General features: G+C 46.8%; 1 pseudogene; it reads right to left on the bottom strand.

The window, feature by feature from the left end:
* Positions 1-316: 316 nt before the first annotated feature.
* Positions 317-2283, bottom strand: LOC124673384 (annotated as a pseudogene).
* Positions 2284-22458: the final 20175 nt, after the last annotated feature.

The following is a 22458-nucleotide window of genomic DNA, read 5'->3' as shown; positions in this document are numbered from 1 at the left end:
AGTAAGAGAAGGCCCGATAAACTAAAGGCCGAATTAACACAGAAACTAGCCAACACAGTAGCTAAGATGCGTGCTGATCGCACATAACCAAACTGACAAAAAAAAAGTAGCGTGCATCAATTGGAAAACATCTAGCTGTTGTTTAGAAAAAGTGAATATATATTCATGAAATCCAAGTTCTCAATTTACATTCGTGTCACAAATACACAATATTCAAGAAAACCAATGCAACATATACACATATCCACGACGTCCCATCCTTTAAAAAAAAGAAAAACAGATAATATAGATTGTCAATCAACAATTTGTTAACTAATTAAATAGACACGGCGTGTATGCCCTGAGCTGCATTGACTACTGCAACTTTATCGTCTAGGGGCTGACATTCTTCCTTCTCCCCGGTGATCTCTTCGAGGGACTTCCCCTTGGTCTCCGGCAAGAGGAGGGTGAACATAATGCCGACAAGATTACACCCAACAAGGACAAACAATAATGCCTTGAAGTGTGTACCCATGAAGGAGAAGGCAAGCACACCGATGATAGCGCCGACCTTCCCCGCCGCCCCAGATATGCCGTGGCATGTGGAGCGCATCCGCGCCGGGAAGATCTCGGCCGGTAAGATGAAGGTCGTCGTGTTTGGCCCGAAGTTCGCGAAGAAGAAGGTGAAGCCTAACATGATGATGAAGCCAACCACTGTACTTGGGTTTCTGCCATTGGTCATACGGGATAGCGAGGCACAGTGTAAAGACCGTCATCATGGTGAACCCGAGGAGCTGGATCTTGATGCGCCCGACGCGGTCGATGAAGGCGACTGCGAAGAAGTACCCTGGCAGCGTGCCGCATAGCGCGACGGCGGTGTGCAGTCCAGTGGCACGGATCATGCGTGTGACCTGGTTTCCTGGTTCTTCGGGGCTGGGGAGAACCCCGAAGATGGTGAAGATGTCCAACATGAAAATGTTGAGCGAGTAGAAGGTGACGTCGAGGACGAACCAGCAGACGGTGGTGCCAATTAGGTGAATCCCGTGGAGGCGGCAGAACTCCGTGGAGAAGAGGCCGTACTGATCTTCGCCCTCCCCGACAAGCACGTCGTCCAGTGGGGCCTGTTCCACTTCTTCAGGCACGATGTTCATGCTTAGAACCCGTGCCATGTCCGACGTGGCCTGCTCTGCGTTCTTGGCCACGAGGACGGTGTACCGTGCCGTCTCCGGCATCTGCATGCGCCAGTAGTAGGTGAGTAGCGCCGGAATGGCGCCAATCATCAGGACGATGCGCCAGACATAGTCAACGTCGTTGGGCGATGCTTTCTCGAAGGCTTTTGATGTGATCATGGCGACAATCCCAGCAGCAAGGTTGCCAAAACCCTTGAAGTAAGTATTTAAACAAAAAACTAATCAAATTGGGTAAAGTAAACATTTTCTCTATTCGAAAATATATGTGATATTTGATACAGAAGCCGTATTCAAGATGAATCTTTGCCGGTATTACGTTATAGTACATGTTTTGAAACTTTCCTCGTGCTATATCTAACACTCTCTCTTCTTCATATTAATTATCATTGATTTAGTACATCTTTGAACCTAATAAATCCATGACAACTAATATGAAAAGGGGGAGTATCTAGCAAATATAGTAAGGCATAGTAACTAGCAATTCATTATTTGTGGAAGTTCTAAAAGTCTAACAGCATGGTACAAAAAATTCATTCACGGGGAATTAGTACTAAATCACAATTCACAATAAAGTAAGAATACAAATGACGGCCGGCATACATACTTGCATGGCGAAGACGGCGGCGATGAATGCGCCGCGGGTTTTCTTATTGGCATACTCAGACATGATGGTGGCGGAGAGCGGGTAGTCGCCGCCGATGCTGACGCCGAGCCAGAACCGGAAGAAGCAGAGGACGGTCACCACGCTTTTGCCGGTACGCTTGCTGAAGGAGAAGCCGGAGGCGAGGGAGCAGGCGACCATGAGAATCAGCGTGTAGCCATAGATGCGCTTCCGGCCCATCTTGTCTCCGAGCCAGCCGAAGACGAGCTGCCCGGGGACGGTGCCGCAGAGCGCGATGACGCTGATGGCGGCGGAGACCCCGCGAGGCGGCCGGCCGCCTCGGTACCCATAGTACCTATGGCCGATGACGTCGACGACTAGGGAGATGGAGAAGAGATCGTAGGCGTCGGTGAAGAAGCCCATGCCGGCGATGGCGATCGCCGTGAAGTGGTACCACTGCGTCCTTGCCACGTCAAGGGCTTGCAGCACGCTCGGCTGCTGGTTGCCAGCCATGGTGGTGATGCTTCCGTTGCTCGCACTCGGATGCTCTCCGAGCTAGCTGCTTCGTTCCATCTCTTTGCTTTTATATCCTAGATTCCTTGAGACCAGATCCGCACGGTTGCTTTCAGACAATTAATAATTAACAACTTGGTTTTATATGGTTTGTTCTCTTAAGCCAGTCGAGTGTCATCTCCTATGTGGCAAATGTGGCACTACACCCTTGTCTCTTTGCTTATGTTGTTCTCGGGCACCAATATGATTTGATGATGTATTTCATTTCCATGCATCTTTGAATGTTAAATCCAGCCATGCACCTAAAAAAATCAATTAATAACCAATGGTGTTCAGGGTTTGTAACTTTGGTACCGAAACTATTTCGGAGCTCAAAGAAATAATTGAATTTGTGTTAAATATAGTAGTATATCCTAGCTCTTTCAAACAGTTTGGATTTTTGAAAACTTGGCCAATGCATTAATTTATTATGGTATTAGATCTAGGAGATCTTAAGTTCATGCCCATGCTAATGCACTATTTAGTCTACTCCAAATAGTTGCGGCTCTCAGTTAACTTTATCTAGTGTCTTTCTGTTTGTCTAGCCTATATGTGAGGGGAGTGTTAAAACATATAGGCTAACCATTTCCATCAGTTCAGAGTTTTGAGATAATTGGCTAGTGCATCAATCATCAATTCAATAATTGCAACAATCATTTACCAATATTTGGTTGAAATTTTATTTGTTTCTGATAGTACACATAACATGTGAGCAAGTGCGGCGCTTCGGAGTTAGAGCTCCAAGGAGCACAGTTTTCTTGGAAAAAAACAATCAAATATAGTGTATTTGAAAGTTTCACAAAATAGAGAAGTTTTTGCTAAATAATAGGCAGTATCTCAAGCATTAAAAAGCACAAATTTGTCGCTTTAAATAAGGAAAAAGACTCAATTTTGGTCTTCATGTTTGTATTTTTTTTGTAGACCACAGACTAAAAGACATTTCGATGAAAATTTAGACTGACATATTAAATTATATGTACTCCCATATTTTCACTTCTTTTTGAAATTTAAAATGGTGTTTTTTATGCACGGCTTCACTTTCATACTTCTTTCGGTCCTCCCAAGTCTATTGGAATTTTTTTCCATGCGTCGTCGACACTGCTGCTCTCGCCGGTGGTCTCACCGTTTCACTCAAGATACAACACTACTTCAAGAGAAATCTATAGATTTAAATTCGGGGAATATAATAATGAATAGCGCAAACATAAATTTGGTTTTGAGATACCACAGTATACTACTATTCTAGTTAATGCAATAATATATCTTTGTCACTAAAGGAATATATCCATATCAAGTAGATGGAAAGTACACAATTGACCAATGAAACAACATAAGGATGTTGCCAAAAAGAATGAAATGCTGCTTCGCTCTGTTGGATACGTGCCCACAAATTGGCAAAACCACGCTCCCCATTTCCAACTTAGTGAGCTCCTTAGTTGGTTAGTCTGATCAATCGATAAACAACTTCTTCTTATCAAAAGAAGCCTCTAATGGTGGTAGTCGAGGCATCAAGGATGCACATAACCAAAAAAACGAAAAAGTTCACGGAGGGAAAGAAAATGAGAATAAAAATATACCTAGGTAGTTAAGGCCTAGTTTGGCAATAAATGTGTTCTAAAATTGAAGAATTATAAATAAATAGTATTTAACTACATGGGCTAGTAATGCTTCAGTTTCAGGAAAAAAAATTGTCAGAGTTATTTTTTAATACTTAAAAAATGGCACGTTCATTTTTTAGTCCCAGCCAAACACATCAAAGTTTTTTGAAACTGTGGTATTTTGAGAAACTATAATATTTCTGAAATATTTCAAAAATATTTGCTCTCAAACACGATCTAAGCTTTTAGATGATGAAGAATTGTACTCCCTCCATCCACAATCAAGTGTAGTTTAAGGTTATGGTGTAAGTCAAACTTTATCAAGTTTAACCAACTTCATACAAAAATATCTTAATTTATAATGCCAAATCAATATCACAAAATGGCATTGTTTAAATGTAGTTTCATAACATACTAATTTCAGTCTCCAAAAAGTATACTAATTTGATGTCAAATTTACTGCTGAAATTCCTATGAAATTGGTCCTTTTTTTACGTATAAAAAAACCTAAAACTACACTTATTTGTGGACGTAGGGAGTTAGAGGCAAAATGGTGGAACGCAGGGGGAGGAGGGGATCAGGCTTAGAGGCTAATCAAGCTTCGTCGGAGTAGTCTACTGAATCCAATGTTTCATGTAAGTATGAAGTTAGATGAGACTGGTCGGATGTTGATCGCAAAGATTTTTTTTTTCGACAATGCAACTTTTTTTTCTACTAGAATGTTGGTCGGAAAGATTATAAAAGTGACGGAGGAGTATGGAAATTTCATAACTTTCAAATAGACACTCCCTGCAATGTGCGTTTCACAATCACAAGTACGATGATTCAGTAGACTACTCCGACGAAGCTGGCAGGAAATTTGCTAAGTCGTCGTTACGTACAACCGTAGTCTTGGACGGCAGGAACAAACTGCTGCAAATCTTTTAATTAATTCAGCCGCGAAATTATTGATGCATCTGGTGACTAGAATATCCTCCAAGATGATGAGAGATTAAACGCGTCTCCGAGAATATCCTCCGGATCAGATGCAGATTCCATTTATGTTTAAGACTGATATATCCGATGTCGCAGTCTCGTTGACTGCACGTAGTAAAGCACACACTAGAGGATAAGGAGACAAGGTGGAATTTCAGAACCTACCTGTGCCGCAGGATTGCTGGGTCTTGGGAGGCAGGAATCCTTTAGCAGGGGAAAGAAGGTCAATCTTCATTGGGCGAGTTAGAGCATCTCCAACGACGCATCTCATAGCGGTCCCGCTAGCGATTTGGGGGCCGAGAGCGAAAACGGGCTCACACCGGCACGCCCCAAATAGCATCGGCGTTTTTTTGAGCCCAATAGAAGCATCGGCAACCCCGTGTCGGTCCCTTGGCGAAGGACACGAAGCGGGCACGTTGGCACCTCGCGAGGCGGAAAATTTTGGGCGTGGAGCCACCTGTCAGCCACCCATCCCAAAATTATACATCTTTTCCATCAAAATCCCGTCCACTCCGCCGCTCATTTCTTCCGCCCGCCGCTCCATCTCCCATCAAGCCTCCAACCCGAAAAACCCTCGCCGCCACCATGCCGCCGAAGAGAAAGGCTTCATCAAAGGCAGGGAAGGCACCGACGAAGGTGCCGCCGAAGGAGAAGCCGGCGAACATGTCGCGGGAGGCATGGGCCAACGAGAACCTCCGCTGCTCCATGATGACGTCTGACCGCAGAAGGCGCCGCATCGCCGCTCTTGAAGCCGCGAAAGCGGTGGCTGCTGCCAAAGTGTGTCTCAGCTTGGGCGGTGGCCAGTCCGAACGGAGCCAGCAGCCCGCCGGCCGCAACTTCTCGAGCTCACCATGTCGCCGGGGTACTGCGCAGGGTACTACGCGGAGGGGCCGTTGATACGTCTCCGACGTATCGATAATTTCTTATGTTCCATGCCACATTATTGATGATATCTACATGTTTTATACATACTTTATGTCATATTTATGCGTTTTCCGGAATTAACCTATTGACGATATGCCGAAGGGCCAGTTGCTGTTTTCTGCTGTTTTTGGTTTCAGAAATCCTAGTAAGGAAATATTCTCGGAATTGGACGAGATCAACGCCCAGGGTCCTATTTTTCCACGAAGCTTCCAGAAGTCCGAAGGGGAAACGAAGTGGGGCCACGAGGTGGGGACACAGTAGGGCGGCGCGGCCCAAGCCCTGGCCGCGCCGGCCTAGTGTGTGGTCCCACCAGGACCCCTCCGAGGCTGCCCTTCCGGCTACTTAAGATCTCCGTCGCGAAAACCCTATTACGTTCGACGAAACCAGAGAAAACCTTCCAGAGCCGCCGCCATCGCGAAGCCAAGATCTGGGGGACAGGAGTCTCTGTTCCGGCACGCCGCCGGGACGGGGAAGTGCCCCCGGAAGGATCCTCCATCGGCACCACCGCCATCTCCATCACCGCTGCTGCTCCCATGAGGAGGGAGTAGTTCTCCATCGAGGCTCGGGGCTGTACCGGTAGCTATGTGGTTAATCTCTCTCCTATGTACTTCAATACAATAATCTCATGAGCTGCCTTACATGATTGAGATTCATATGATGGTGCTTGTAATCTAGATGTCATTGTGCTAGTCAAGTGGATTTTACTTATGTGATCTCCGGAGACTCCTTGTCCCACGTGTGTAAAGGTGACAGTGTGTGCACCGTGTGGGTCTCTTAGGCTATATTTCACAGAATACTTATTCACTGTTATGAATGGCATAGTGAAGTGCTTATTTATATCTCTTTATGATTGCAATGTGTTTTGTATTTGTTGGCGTCAGAAACCCACCGGCGGGCAGTGACTGGCAACACAGTAGAGCCGGGAACAACTAGGGCTGCGGCTGGCCCCAGTCCCTCAGAGCGACGGCCCGCAAAGCCTCCTGGTCACACGTCCGATGCTATCGCAAGGGCGTGCCACCTGACCTATACCTGGTCGGAAGGTGTTGGATGATGCCTCTCTTAGTTTCCTGCATGGCATACACGTAAACGTTAAATACGAGCCTCGATCGGCTCTCGGGTTATCTCGTGAATCGGCTCAAAGAGCCGATCCACCCATGATTCGTACAAGGTGTCCGAATATATGGTGGTCCTGCTTGATCAAGATAAAGTTAACACGATCTACGACGATTTAGGGTTTTCACCGCATAATCGGATCATCCTACTCACGATTGGGCCTCGCGCTCGCGTACGGTGACCGTAAGCCGATCCTAGACAGGGCCTAAAAACCAACACGAGGTTGATCCCCGGAACGTCCTGTCTAGGGCTAGCAAACTCCACCCTACACGCCGCTGGATCCTCCAACCCTTTGTAAGGCCTAACTATTGCGGATGTTAAACTAATCCTTGATGAACAAGGAGCAACCGTAACGGATCGGATCTACTAAACTATGATCAAGCGGGGTGCCGCCCCTACACCTAGGACCGGTGTAAGGGCGGCTAGATGTATAAGGGTTGCACTACGACAGCATATGATACGAAGAACAATGCTAACCCTAACACATCTAAGATAACTACGTTGCTCGCCATCAAAAAGGCTTCAAGCACGAGCAACGCATGAACAACGTGGGCAGGCTTGTGCTGCCTAGATCGCAAGATGCGATCTAGGCAGCATGGTGCTTACCGGAGAAACCCTCGAGACGAAGGAGTTGGCGATGCGCCGAGATTTGTTTGTATTGAACGTTGGTTGTTGTTTATTTCATAAACCCTAGATACATATTTATAGTCCAAGGGACTTTCTAATTCGGGCGTGCACCTAACCGTGCACGGGTAAAACTCTAACTCCTAATCGACACATAACCTAATATGTTACAGATACAAGGGCAAACTAGCCCAAACTTTGCATGTAAGGCCGATTCACGTATTTCTTCTATATATATATATTCTTCAAGCCCATCTTGATCGCGGCCCACCTCTGACTCGGTCAAATTCTGGTGATAACACATGCCCCCCTGGTTTTGGAAATGTCATTTCCAAAATCATTATGCTTATCCCTCATCGGGTCATGTCATGGCGTCTTGCCTCCTTGACTTTATCACCAATCTAAAAAATGAAAGAATGTCTTCACTTAACTCTGCCGATAGCCGTAGTCGGGCACTCCCAAAAGAGCCGATGGTATCACATCAGCCTCTACGATAAAACGGGAGCAAGGCCAACCTAACTGCCTCTCCAAACGGTAACCTGCGCCCTTCGTCTGAGAAACTCAGATCCCCAAATCGCCGCCCAAACAGCCCTACGGATCTCAGATCTCAGCCGCGCCGTCCCGATCCCTCAGCGCATCCAATGGCGGAATCATCCAACGCCAACGCCATGGTCTCCGGTCTGAAGGTAATCCTCAACAGCCCCCTTGCCACATGCATCAATGTCGGAGTAAACAAGCAAACACCTGAATTAATGTTCTATTCCACTATCAATTTTAGGTCTCAGACATCCTGCTGCCACATCCTTCTCTCGCAAATTCCATGTGCCTCGGTCCTCGTTCTTCCGAGAGTCCCGCCCTCTTAATTTCATGCGAAGCTAACAGGATCCCCTTCGTGAATCGAACTTAGATCCGACCTCCCGGGCCGACCGCCCGCGAGCCTGGCCTAATCCCCCTGAGGGTTGGGTGACATGGTACAACAGAGTATCCAAAGCCCATTATGCCACCTTGGAAGCCATAGGGATAGCCGATGCCCTGTCATTATCACTGTCTCCTCTTGAGAAGAATGAAAATATTCTGAAAACCATCGGCTATTTCTGGTCTGACGCACCGAATCGCTTCATGTTTGGCCATGGCCCTATGACACCAACCCCGCTGGATGTGACCATGATCACAGGCCTAGACATTGCATCCCCAAGCCCTTACGCATTCAAACCGCCGAAAGTTCCTTTCACCCTTTCTTCTAAGAAAGAGTGTACCAGATTGGGGTGCCTACCTCAATCGTTATATGAAGACCAAAGGTCCTCGTGACGAGAGAGAACACACAGCCTTCCCGAACTTTTGGTTGGAACACTTCATATTCGTGGCCCATCACTTGCCCCTACCAAGAATTACCTTTCCCTAGCCTATGAACTGGCCAAAGGCACCCATCTTGGCCTAGGCAAGCTGTTTCTTGGAGAGGTCTATCGATCTCTTCAACCGATGTCCGTCAAACTCGTTCTCTCAAAAGACAGGTTAAACCGGCGGTCCCCGGTGGTTCATTCAGTTATGGGCGCAGCTATACTTTCAGAACCAGATCCCAGACTTCCCACCTTTGACCTCCTGCACCTTTCCAGATGCTAACGGAAAGGATATCCGATGTACCAGCTATGGCCAAGCTTTGTATGGTCTCCCAGGTAGCAGGCTGATCCCTAAGGAAGCAGCAGGGTGGTTCAAGATCTTCTTCCAAGGTTTGGACAACCCCCTATTCTTTCCTTATACTGAACCGGAGAATTTTGAAAATCCAGTCTCCTTTCGATTGGATAACTTTGCCGATGACGATAGCACCCAGCATCTGTATTCCATCATGATTCGCCCTTGCTTCCTCCCTGTTGGCATGAGTACCTCGAACCGGATCATCAAGCCTGGTTATGAATGTTATCAACCGGTAGTGGTAGCCCGACAGCTCGGTCTCGGGCAGGTGCCTCCACATTTCTTCTTACACCACCTGACAGCAAGCAGAGCTGAACTGCCTGACATCCTTACTGGCCAAAGGTGTTACACCTTCTTTGACGCTTTGGCCATCCCAATTCCCCACAACCTCCGTTTCTCCTTCACTACCGACGGTTTCGAGACTTGGTGTTCCATGTGGAAAACCCATGTCTTCAGGAGGGCTTTAGGACCGCTGTTGAGACAACTTGATGCCGAGTACGACATCCCCGCAGACCAGGTACCATCACTCAAATATTTCTTGTAACTGCTTATGGTGATCGTCTGTGACCTGACTCCATCTCCTGGCAGCAACAAGATGGCCCAGCTCCCAAGCAAGCCGATGGCTCCCCCTTCGTATTCCTTCCTCCGGCCCCAGTGGTTCTCTTCTGCCAGAGCTCTCCACCTCTGAAGAAAGTCATAATGCAGAGCCAGCCGATTTCTCCGAAACCGGCTCCCAAGAGTAAAGCAACTTCGGGGCCGCTGCCCCCGAGCCTCGACTCGGGCGAGGACGGCAGTGAGGAAGGTGGCGGTCGAGAAGACCCCGAAGCGCAAAGCTCCCGCCCGAGAAAGCTTGCACGTAAGTTGATCCGTATCTTGATCGAACACATTTGCCTTCCCAACCTTTGTAACATGGTTGTACCTCTTCTTTCAGGCTTCCACTGAAGAGAACTCCGGTGAGGGAGCACAGTCCAGTCCAAGGGACTCCTCCCCGAGTGATACGGAAAGATCCACCACACAGAGCCAGACGGATTCGCCAACGTCGGCTTCTCGGAAAAGGTCGACTTCCGAACCTGCTGTCCTGCAGGTTCCGATCCAAACGAGGTCACGCATGAAGCGTCGATGCGCAAAAGGGCTCGCACAGGCCCACAAGTCTCCTCGCCGAGCCAGGGAGTTTCAAATGTAATACCCTCAACAACTCGTGTTCCACATCGTCTTGTCACTAATTGGATTGCCTCACCATTTCTCTTGCAGACTGATGGGACTTCTAGCGGGGACGTTGAAGAGGTGTCGATGCCATCTGCTGCCCTTAGCCTATCCAACTCGCCAAGCGTGACTGACCAAGTGGCTAACCTGGCCCAAACTACCGCAAAGCCGATTGTCACAACATCGGCTTCCCTTCCTTTCTTGGGAGAGGTAAGCTTGACTCTTTCTCTCGGGCCTACTCTTTTACTTTGTCGTATGCTCATGCTGCTCTTGCTCGTCTGTCAGGGGTGTGATCCTTCAAGCTTGCTGACGTTCGACCCCGACTCCATTGAGCCAGCTGTTCCCAAAGCAGGTGAAGAGCCAGACCCTAGCACGGTCGATGGCCTGCTCCAGCATCTCAAAGTTTTGCTCTCCTCCTCGGTCGATACCTTGGTCGAGAACCCTGAGGCAATCAAAGGCATCCTCGAGGACATCCAGCCCCGTCTTCCAGTGACGCTGCAAGTTAAGCTTTGGCCGGCAGTGTCTTTGTCAGTTTTCAGGTCAAGGGTGCAGTCGGCTCGCCAAAGGATCACTCTTCGCCGCGCCCAACTCCCGTTGAGAGCCGATATTGCAGACAAATGTCAACGGCTCAACGAGAAGAAAGCTGCTTTAGACGCCAAGACCGCCACCTCCACTCGTAGCGTCAAACTTGAGACCTTGCGCAAGGAACTGGAGGACCTTGAAAAGAGGGCCCGGGAGACCAAACAACTTATCCAAGATGAGGAATCCCTCATTGCTCGCTCCCAAGAGGAAGCAAAAGGTCTCACGGCTGATCTGAAGACCGACCTGGCTGAAATTCGCGCCTGGGCAGCCAGCTGGTGATGGGAAGAGACGAGGCCGACGAGGCCGAGATCGCCGAGGTGGACCGAATCCGTGCCGATGCTCTTCACGCCCTTAATGCTTTTCTTCAGTAGGGCCTCCTTGTGTAAATTGATGCGTGTAAACTTGCTTCGCTGTACTTGTCATCGACTTTCTTATCACTCTGATTTTTTTTTACTGGCCAATTTCCCTATCGGCCACCAATATCCTCCGCACATGCTCAATGGTGTCGCGCACGCTCATATGATTACGTGCCCCCCGAGCCGATTCTGCCAGGTAACTGCTGACATCGGCTCTATGGTTAGCCAAGATACTATGATGTGAACGTTGGCTTCGTTAGGAACAATGTGGATTTCTTCCAGCGCATCAGCCGACGCATCCCATCGCCCATTAGATCGACGTAATTTCGCCTCTTTGTTGACTTTGCCGATCGTCGAATGGAGTCGCCGTACGAAGAGCCGATAGCAGGACATCGGCTCGCATCGCGATCTGGGGCCAAGCCGTTGCTTACCCACACGGTCCAACAGGTCTTACTAGGCCTAAACCTCGTCCAAACCACCAGCTTGAACTCTTCATCAATCTCACATTATGACCTCTTCCAGAACTTCGGTCTTCATCTGACGTGCTCGTTGTTGAAACGGCCGAAATCCTTTCTTAAGGGGGAGCCGATGTTCAATGATGCTCCTGTCTAACCCAGACATCTCTGTGTAGTCCCATGCAAAGCAATCTGGGTATTCTTCCAATAGAGCAATCATTTGACTCCTAAGCTGTGGATCTAACTTCTTGCTGATAAAAGTTGGTCGCGGCTTATCCCCGGGGCCGATGTCGACTTCCTCTAGCTCATCAGCCGAGGTGAACTCATACCCCAGCTTCCCGTCACCTGTGAGGTCGACGCCAAATACTGGGAGAGCCGGTGGTGTGGATAATACGGTCCGATCGCTAGAATCGGCCTCCATCTTGATCATCACCAGGATCTTGTGGCAATGTCGGGGCCGGTCGCGTGGACTGGCTCCCTCTTCATCCTTGCTATGAGAGCAGCTGCCCTCATCACTACCCTTACCAGGGCGGTACCCAAGTTCTACCATGTTGATGTTGATGCCATGGGAACGGGTTCTGTGGGAAGAGCCGATGAGTTCGGCTTCGAGGACCGCCTTGATCTCGTCATGCTTCTTCCTGAGCTCGTCGGTCAGATCCTCATACTTGACCGGAGTGCTTTCCGCCATCTCGGATGTAGATGGCGATGCGGTGGATGTCGAAGATTGTCCCACCGGGCGTGCCGGAATGTGTTGGCGTCGAAACCCACCGGCGGGCAGTGGACCGGCAACACAAGAGAGCCGGGAACAACTAGGGCTGCGGCTGGCCCCGGTCCCTCGTAGCGACGGCCCGCAAAGCCTCCCGGTCACACGTCCGATGCTATCGCAAGGGCGTGCCACCTGACCTATACCCGGTCGGGAAGGTGTTGGATGATGCCTCTCTTAGTTTCCTGCATGGCATACACGTAAACGTTAAATACGAGCCTCGATCGGCTCTCGAGTTATCTCGTGAATCGGCTCAAAGAGCCGATCCACCCATGATTCGTACAAGGTGTCCGAATATATGGTGGTCCTGCTTGATCAAGATAAAGTTAACACGATCTACGACGATTTAGGGTTTTCACCGCATAATCGGATCATCCTACTCACGATTGGGCCTCGCGCTCACGTACGGTGACCGTAAGCCGATCCTAGACAGGGCCTAAAAACCAACACGAGGTTGATCCCGGAACGTCCTGTCTAGGGCTAGCAAACTCCACCCTACACGCCGCTGGATCCTCCAACCCTTTGTAAGGCCTAACTATTGCGAATGTTAAACTAATCCTTGATGAACAAGGAGCAACCGTAACGGATCGGATCTACTAAACTATGATCAAGCGGGGTGCCGCCCCTACACCTAGGACAGGTGTAAGGGTGGCTAGATGTATAAGGGTTGCACTACGACAAGCATATGATACGAAGAACAATGCTAACCCTAACACATCTAAGATAACTACGTTGCTCGCCATCAAAAAGGCTTCAACGACGAGCAACGCATGAACAACGTGGGCAGGCTTGTGCTGCCTAGATCGCAAGATGCGATCTAGGCAGCATGGTGCTTACCGGAGAAACCCTCGAGACGAAGGAGTTGGCGATGCGCCGAGATTTGTTTGTATTGAACGTTGGTTGTTGTTTATTTCATAAACCCTAGATACATATTTATAGTCCAAGGGACTTTCTAATTCGAGCGTGCACCTAACCGTGCACGGGTAAAACTCTAACTCCTAATCGACACATAACCTAATATGTTACAGATACAAGGGCAAACTAGCCCAAACTTTGCATGTAAGGCCGATTCACGTATTTCTTCTATATATATATATTCTTCAAGCCCATCTTGATCGCGGCCCACCTCTGACTCGGTCAAATTCTGGTGATAACAGTATCACAATTTATCTGTGTGCTACTCTAGTGATGTTATTAAAGTAGTTTATTCCTCCTGCACGGTGTAATGGTGACAGTGTGTGCATCGTGTAGTACTTGGCGTAGGCTATGATTGTGATCTCTTGTAGATTATGAAGTTAACTATTGCTATGATGGTATTGATGTGATCTATTCCTCCTTTCGTAGCGTGAAGGTGACGAGTGTGCATGCTATGTTAGTACTTGGTTTGGTTATGTTGATCCGTCATGCACTCTAAGGTTATTTAAATATGAACATTGAATATTGTGGAGCTTGTTAACTCCGGCATTGAGGGTTCGTGTAATCCTACACGCTTAGTGGTGTTCATCATCCAACAAGAGGGTGTAGAGTCTAGCATCTATCTATTTATTCCGTTATGTGATCAATGTTGAGAGTGTCCACTAGTGAAAATATGATCCCTAGGCCTTGTTCCTAAATATCGCTATCGCTGTTTGTTTACTCGTTTTACTCGCATCTATACTTCCCGCAATATTACCACCATCAACCACACACCAGTCCTGGACAGCAAAGCACTTTTCTGGTGCCATTGCTACTGCTTATATTTATTCATACCACCTGTATTTCACTATCTCTTCGTCGAACTAGTGCACCTATTAGGTGTGTTGGGGACACAAGAGACTTCTTGCTTTGTGGTTGCAGGGTTGCATGAGAGGGATATCTTTGACCTCTTCCTCCCTGAGATCGATAAACCTTGGGTGATCCACTTAAGGGAAACTTGCCGTTGTTCTACAAACCTCTCGCTCTTGGAGGCCCAACACTGTCTACAAGAATAGAAGCACCCGTAGACATCAAGCACTTTTCCGGCGCCGTTGCTCGGGAGGAAAGGTAAAAGGCATTCATACTCCGGTCCCAGGTAAAAGTACTTTTCTGTTGCCGTTGTGTGTGTGCTCGAAGCTATTTCCTTTAGATCCTGCAATTGCATCTTTTTATTTCTTGTTTACACTAGTTTGGCAATGGACAACAATGAGCTTCTTATTCTATTTCCTGATTTAAGACATGGATGGTTTGATGCGAAAATTAAAAAACCCATGGAAAATATTAGTATGAACACTTTAAACACCATTGTTGATAATGATATAGAAAGTTCTAAGCTTGGGAAAGCTGGTTTTCATGATCTTTTTAGTCCCCAAGCATTGAGGAGAAAATTTACTTTGATGATACTTTGCCTCCTATTTATGATGATTATAATGATAGTAGTCTTTTAGTACCGCCTGTTATGGAGGATAAATTTGATTATGATTACAATATGCCTCCTATATTTGATGATGAGAATAATAATGATAGCTGCTTTGTCGAATTTGCTCCCACTATTACTAATAAAATTGATTATGCTTATGTTGGGAGTAGTAATAATTTTATGCATGAGACTCATGATAAGAATGCTTTATGTGATAGTTATATTGTTGAGTTTGCTCATGATGCTACTGAAAGTTATTATGAGAGAGGAAAATATGGTTGTAGAAATTTTCATGTTACTAAAACACCTCTCTATGTGCTGAAAATTTTGAAGTTACACTTGTTCTATCTTCCTATGCTTGTTACTTTGCTCTTCATGAACTTGTTTATTTACAAGATTCCTATGCATAGGAAGCATGTTAGACTTAAATTTGTTTTGAATTTGTCTCTTGATGCTCTCTTTTGCTTCAACTCTTATTTCTTGCGAGTGCATCATTAAAACTGCTGAGCCCATCTTAATGGCTATAAAGAAAGAACTTCTTGGGAGATAACCCATGTGTTTATTTTGCTACAGTATTTTTATTTTGTATTTGAGTCTTGGAAGTTGTTACTACTGTAGCAACATCTCCTTATCTTATTTTTATCGCATTGTTGTGCCAAGTAAAGTCTTTGATAGTAAGGTTCATACTAGATTTGGATTACTGCGCGTAAACAGATTTCTTTGTCTGTCACGAATCTGGTCCTAATTCTTCGTAGGTAACTCAGAAAATTATGCCAATTTACGTGAGTGATCCTCAGATATGTACGCAACTTTCATTCAATTTGAGAATTTTCATTTGAGCAAGTCTGGTGCCTCAATAAAATTCGTCTTTACGGACTCGTTCTGTTTTGACAGATTCTGCCTTTTATTTCGCATTGCTTCTTTTGCTATGTTGGATGGATTTCTTTGTTCCATTACCTTCCAGTAGCTTTGGGCAATGTCCAGAAGTGTTAATAATGATTGTGTCACCTCTGAACATGTGAATTTTGATTATGCACTAACCCTCTAATGAGTTTGTTTCGAGTTTGGTGTGGAGGAAGTTTTCAAGGGTCAAGAGAGAAGGATGATATACTATGATCAAGAAGAGTGAAGAGTCTAAGCTTGGGGATGCCCCCGTGGTTCATCCCTGGATATTTCAAGAAGACTCAAGCATCTAAGCTTGGGGATGCCCAAGGCATCCCCTTCTTTATCGACAACTTATCATGTCATTTCTCTTGAAACTATATTTTTATTCAGTCACATCTTATGTGCTTTACTTGGAGCGTCTGTGTGCTTTTATTTTCGTTTTGTTATTTTCATTCTCTGAATAAATACATGCTTGTGTGGGAGAGAGACACGCTCCGCTGGTTCATATGAACACATGTGTTCTTCGCTTTATCTTTTAGTGTTCATGGCGAAGGTTGAAACTGCTTCGTTAATTGTTATATGGTTGGAAACGGGAAATGCTACATGTGGTAATTGGTTTAATGTCTTGAATAATTTGATACTTGGAAATTGTTGTGCTCATTTAGATCTTGTTTAAGCTCTTGCATCATGTACCTTGTACCCATTAATGAATAACTACATAGAGCTTGTTAAAATTTGGTTTGCATGATTAGTTTCTCTAGAGTCTAGATATTTTCTGGTTAAGGTGTTTCAACAACAAGGAAGACGATGTAAAGTCTTATAATGCTTACAATATGTTCATATGTGAGTCTTGCTGCACCGTTTTATACTTGAGTTTGCTTCAAACAACCTTGCTAGCCTAGCCTTGTATTGAGAGGAATTCTTCTCGTGCATCCAAATCCTTGAGCCAAATACTATGCCATTTGTGTCCACCATACCTACCTACCACATGGTATTTCTCTGCCATTCCAAAGTAAATTACTTCATGTGCTACGTTTAAACAATTCAAAACTTTATTACTTCTTATTTGTGTCAATGTTTTATAGCTCATGAGGAAGTATATGGTGTTTTATCTTTCAATCTTGTTGGGCAGCTTTCACCAATGGACTAGTGGCTTCATCCGCTTATCCAATAATTTTGCAAAAAGAGCTGGTGCGGGGTTCCCAGCCCCCAATTAATTAACTTTCACTAATAATTCTCTTCACATGTTTTGCTCCGATTCATCAGTAAGCAACTTAATTTTGCAAATAGACACTCCTTCGTGGTATGTGAATGTTGGAAGGCACCCGAGGATTCGGTTAGCCATGGCTTGTGTAAGAAGGTTGGGAGGAGTGTCATCCATAAATAAAACTAAAATACATGTGTAAACAAAAGAGAAGAGGGATGATCTACCTTGCTGATAGAGATAACGTCCTTCATGGGAGCCGCTCTTTGAAAGTCTGTTTGGCAAGGGGGTTAGAGTGCCCACTACCATTCGTTGACAACAACAAACACCTCTCAAAACTTTACTTTTATGCTCTCTATATGATTTCAAAACTTAAAAAGCTCTAGCACATGATTTAATCCCTGCTTCCCTCTGCGAATGGCCTATCTTCTACCTTATTGTTGAGTCAGTTTACCCATTCTTTCTATCTTAGAAGCAAACACTTGTATCAACTGTGTGCATTGATTCTTACATGTTTACTTATTGCACTTGTTATATTGCTTTATGTTGACAACTATCCATGAGATATACATGTTACAAGTTGAAAGCAATTGCTGAAACTTAATCATCCTTTGTGTTGCTTCAATGCCTTTACTTTGAATTTATTGCTTTATGAGTAACTCTTATGCAAGTATTATTGATGCTTGTCTTGAAAGTACTATTCATGAAAAGTATTTGCTATATGATTCATTAGTTTACTCATTATCTTCATCATTGCTTCGAATCGCTGCATTCATTACATATGCTTTACAATTGTATCGATCAAGATTATGATAGCATGTCACTCCAGAAATTATCTTTGTTATCGTTTACCTGCTCGGGACGAGCAGGAACTAAGCTTGGGGATGCTGATACGTCTCCGACGTATCGATAATTTCTTATGTTCCATGCCACATTATTGATGATATCTACATGTTTTATACATACTTTATGTCATATTTATGCGTTTTCCGAACTAACCTATTGACGAGATGCCGAAGGGCCGCTTGTCGTTTTCTCGCTGTTTTTGGTTTCGAAATCCTAGTAAGGAAATATTCTCGGAATTGGACGAGATCAACGCCCGTGGTCCTATTTTTCCACGAAGCTTCCGAAGTCCGAAGGGGAAACGAAGTGGGGCCACGAGGTGGGCACACGCGAGGGCGGCGCGGCCCAAGCCCTGGCCGCGCCGGCCTAGTGTGTGGTCCCACCAGGACCCCTCCGAGGCTGCCCTTCCGCCTACTTAAGGTCTCCGTCGCGAAAACCCTATTACGTTCGACGAAACCAGAGAAAACCTTCCAGAGCCGCCGCCATCGCGAAGCCAAGATCTGGGGGACAGGAGTCTCTGTTCCGGCACGCCGCCGGGACGGGGAAGTGCCCCCGGAAGGCTCCTCCATCGACACCACCGCCATCTTCATCACCGCTGCTGTCTCCCATGAGGAGGGAGTAGTTATCCATCGAGGCTCGGGGCTGTACCGGTAGCTATGTGGTTAATCTCTCTCCTATGTACTTCAATACAATAATCTCATGAGCTGCCTTACATGATTGAGATTCATATGATGATGCTTGTAATCTAGATGTCATTGTGCTAGTCAAGTGGATTTTACTTATGTGATCTCCGGAGACTCCTTGTCCCACGTGTGTAAAGGTGACAGTGTGTGCACCGTGTGGGTCTCTTAGGCTATATTTCACAGAATACTTATTCACTGTTATGAATGGCATAGTGAAGTGCTTATTTATATCTCTTTATGATTGCAATGTGTTTTATATCACAATTCATCGGTGTGCTACTCCAGTGATGTTATTAAAGTAGTTTATTCCTCCTGCACGGTGTAATGGTGACAGTGTGTGCATCGTGTAGTACTTGGCGTAGGCTATGATTGTGATCTCTTGTAGATTATGAAGTTAACTATTGCTATGATGGTATTGATGTGATCTATTCCTCCTTTCGTAGCGTGAAGGTGACAGGTGTGCATGCTATGTTAGTACTTGGTTTGGTTATGTTGATCTGTTATGCACTCTAAGGTTATTTAAATATGAACATTGAATATTGTGGAGCTTGTTAACTCCGGCATTGAGTGTTCGTGTAATCCTACACGGTTAGTTGTGTTCATCATCCAACAAGAGGGTGTAGAGTCTAGCATCTATCTATTTATTCTGTTATGTGATCAATGTTGAGAGTGTCCACTAGTGAAAGTATGATCCCTAGGCCTTGTTCCTAAATATCGCTATCGCTGTTTGTTTACTCGTTTTACTGCATCTATACTTCCCGCAATATTACCACCATCAACCACACACCAGTCCTGGACAAGCAAAGCACTTTTCCGGTGCCGTTGCTACCGCTTATATTTATTCATACCACATGTATTTCACTATCTCTTCGCCGAACTAGTGCACCTATTAGGTGTGTTGGGGACACAAGAGACTTCTTGCTTTGTGGTTGCAGGGTTGCATGAGAGGGATATCTTTGACCTCTTCCTCCCTGAGATCGATAAACCTTGGGTGATCCACTTAAGGGAAACTTGCTGCTGTTCTACAAACCTCTGCTCTTGGAGGCCCAACACTGCCTACAAGAATAGAAGCACCCGTAGACATCAGCCGTCGGTCTCGCGGATGCGTCTATCGCAGATGGACGACCGCACCCGCTACCCCCCCAAGTGCCCCGACAGCGACATGACCTTCGGCACCAGCGCACCATTCTCGACGGATTCAACGGCGAGAGGAAGCAGCACCTTTCGCTTCCCCGTCGACTTGAACTCGTCGCCTGACCTGCTGTGAACCGATGGCCACGTGACAGACGACACCGGCCTTCCCCGCGACCTCTTCCCCGACGAGGCCAGGAGCACTCTCTAGGTGTGTCACAACGAGTCCGACGTGTCCATGGGCGACGACGAGGTCAGTTTCCTAACTTTTTATGTGTTATGTGCATCGTAGACACCGGCGGCGACTGAAAGTAGGTAACTTGTTCTGTAGATTGTCATCGGGGTCGAGATCCTCAACGGCTTCATACGCGGCCAAGCCTACGAACCCCCCGTTGACGAGTATGAAGAAGAGGCCGAGGAGGACGAAGGTGAGGAGGAGGTCCTGGAGGAGCTGATCGACGCCGACACCGGCGTGACCACGACGAGGACGACGACACGCAGGTGTTCCGGCGGCACTCGTGGTCCGAGGTGGAGGTCTTTGGAGGATGAATGTCTCATCGAGGAGTGGAAGCAAGTGAGCTTCTACCCCATCACCGGCGCCAACCAAACCGGAGGCAAGTACTACAAGCGCATTCTCGATTCCTTCAACGAGAAGAAGAACTATGGTGAGTACGCCACCATCAACATGAACCAGAACGAGGGCGCCCTCTCCCACCGTTGGAACATGATCAAGGCGGCGTGTAGCAAGTTTCATGGCTACTATGAGAAGATTAAGAACCGGAAGGAGAGCGGCAAGACGATGGTGGATTGGGTATGATCTACGCCCATTACATGATCCATCTTGTTCATAATGCATTATAGTGTATGTATTAGATGATCCATCTTGTTTTGCATCAACGCCCTCGAGATGTAAAAGTTCAAAAATGAGGACAAAGACTTCCCCTTCATGCATTGCTTCAACAAGCTCCAAGGTTGCAAGAAATGGGACGACCTCTGTCTCACTCTAAACAAGGACAGGGTAGAAGGGCCGGTCGATCCAGTCGGCGCCTCCACCGGGCGCCCCATTGGCAACAAGAAGGCCAAGGCAGAGAGGAATGCGGCGTCGGTATTGGCCGCCATGGACGCCTCCCTCGAGAAGATGATAACCTCATTCTCGATGGAGAACAAGGAAGCGGCGGAGAGGGCCACCGTCCTGTGGAAGGCAATCCTCGACAAGCAAGACATGAAGATCAAGTTGGAGAGGGAGACGGTGGAGACGGCGAAGATGGAAGCTCACGCCGCTTCCATGAAGCCCACCAACGAAGCGACGCAGCTGTCGTTGGCCAAGATGTCTCACGAATCCAAGATCTTGATGGCCGACATGGAGAAGATGGACCTGTTGGCGCGGGCGTGGCACGAGATGTACCACGAGCGCATCGGCCAAGTGGTGCTGGCGACGCGAGTTGCGTCGCCGTCTCCCCCGGCAACCTCGACGTTCATATCTCCGACGGCATCCTCCACATTCATGTCTCTGCCGGCACCGTCGATGTTCATGCCTCCCCCGGCGACCATGGATCCTGTTGCAGCGACGATTCTGCTGCCGGGGCTCGCCGACGATGAGGCAGTCGTCGAGGTTGAGCCGCCCCTGACCCCGTTCATCTGATCAGTTGGCTTGGAAGCCGAAGTTTCTTTTTGCAGCCGCAGACAACGATTCGGTGGCCGTATGTTGGCCCAAACATCATATTCAAAAACCTATTAGAATTTGGTTGCCGTGTGTTGGCTCAAACTTCAGTTTTCAATTCAAATAATCTATTGGGGTTGTCGTATGGGGAGCGCCGGTGTGGGAGCAGCTACCCCAAATGGAGGATGTTGGTGCCGTCGAGCCCCATACGACAGTGTTGGCGCCCCTGCCGGCTGAAAGGACATGGAGCCCCCATGTGTGGTTTTGGTAATTGATGACAATCCTTATGGACCAATGGTTGTATTGAGACTCTCTCTTAGGTAGTGTCCATAGGCAATGCTTGAGCCATATGTTGGTCTTAAGGTTGCAAGATGATGAAGATCGAGTTCGACGAAGAAGACGGTGTCGAAGAAGGAAGGAGATGGTATAGAAGATGAAGAGGGATGAAGACGGTGTAGAAGATGGATAAAGACGATGGCGTGCATGTTGGAAGAAGACAGTGGCATGTACAAGGTTGAAGAGGGATGAAGACGGAGCGTGCCGGCTCGAGTGGAACGCGCAAGGTCAAGGTGTGTGCTCGGTAGGATAGATGGTTGCATCATCGGAGAGAGCTCAAACATTGCATGCACTGCATCGTATTTCTTGGTTGTTATTGGTTCTTATCCATGAGATGTTTTAGAGCTTGTGTTCATTCTCATGACAAGCTCTAACTCATCGGAAATGGATTCCGGATGCATCTCATGTTGCGTGTTCGAGTTGGATGATTTTTCCGGTTTACCGTATTGAGAGGTTGCACCTCTTGTTTCCATGGAAAATCATCCCCCTTTTGTTCCATATAAAATCATCCTCCTTTGTAGGGATAGCTCTTGTCTTCCTCTTTCCAACAAAATTGGTTTCATCCCAATCGGAGTTCCCAATCTTGAGTTATTGCATTTCTTGTTTAGCAATTCTAGCATGCCCGGTAGTACCGGTACCAATAGTGGTAGTACCGCTATCACTACTGGTACCGATCACTAGGACCGCTCTAACATTACGAATGGAAAGGTCTGCAGTAGGTAGTGCGGTACTTTTACG

This window comes from Lolium rigidum, chromosome 7 (genome assembly GCF_022539505.1).
Source record: "Lolium rigidum isolate FL_2022 chromosome 7, APGP_CSIRO_Lrig_0.1, whole genome shotgun sequence".
Classification (NCBI taxonomy): domain Eukaryota; kingdom Viridiplantae; phylum Streptophyta; class Magnoliopsida; order Poales; family Poaceae; genus Lolium; species Lolium rigidum.
Note: the sequence above shows the minus strand (reverse complement) of the source record. Positions and strands in the feature narration are given on the sequence as shown.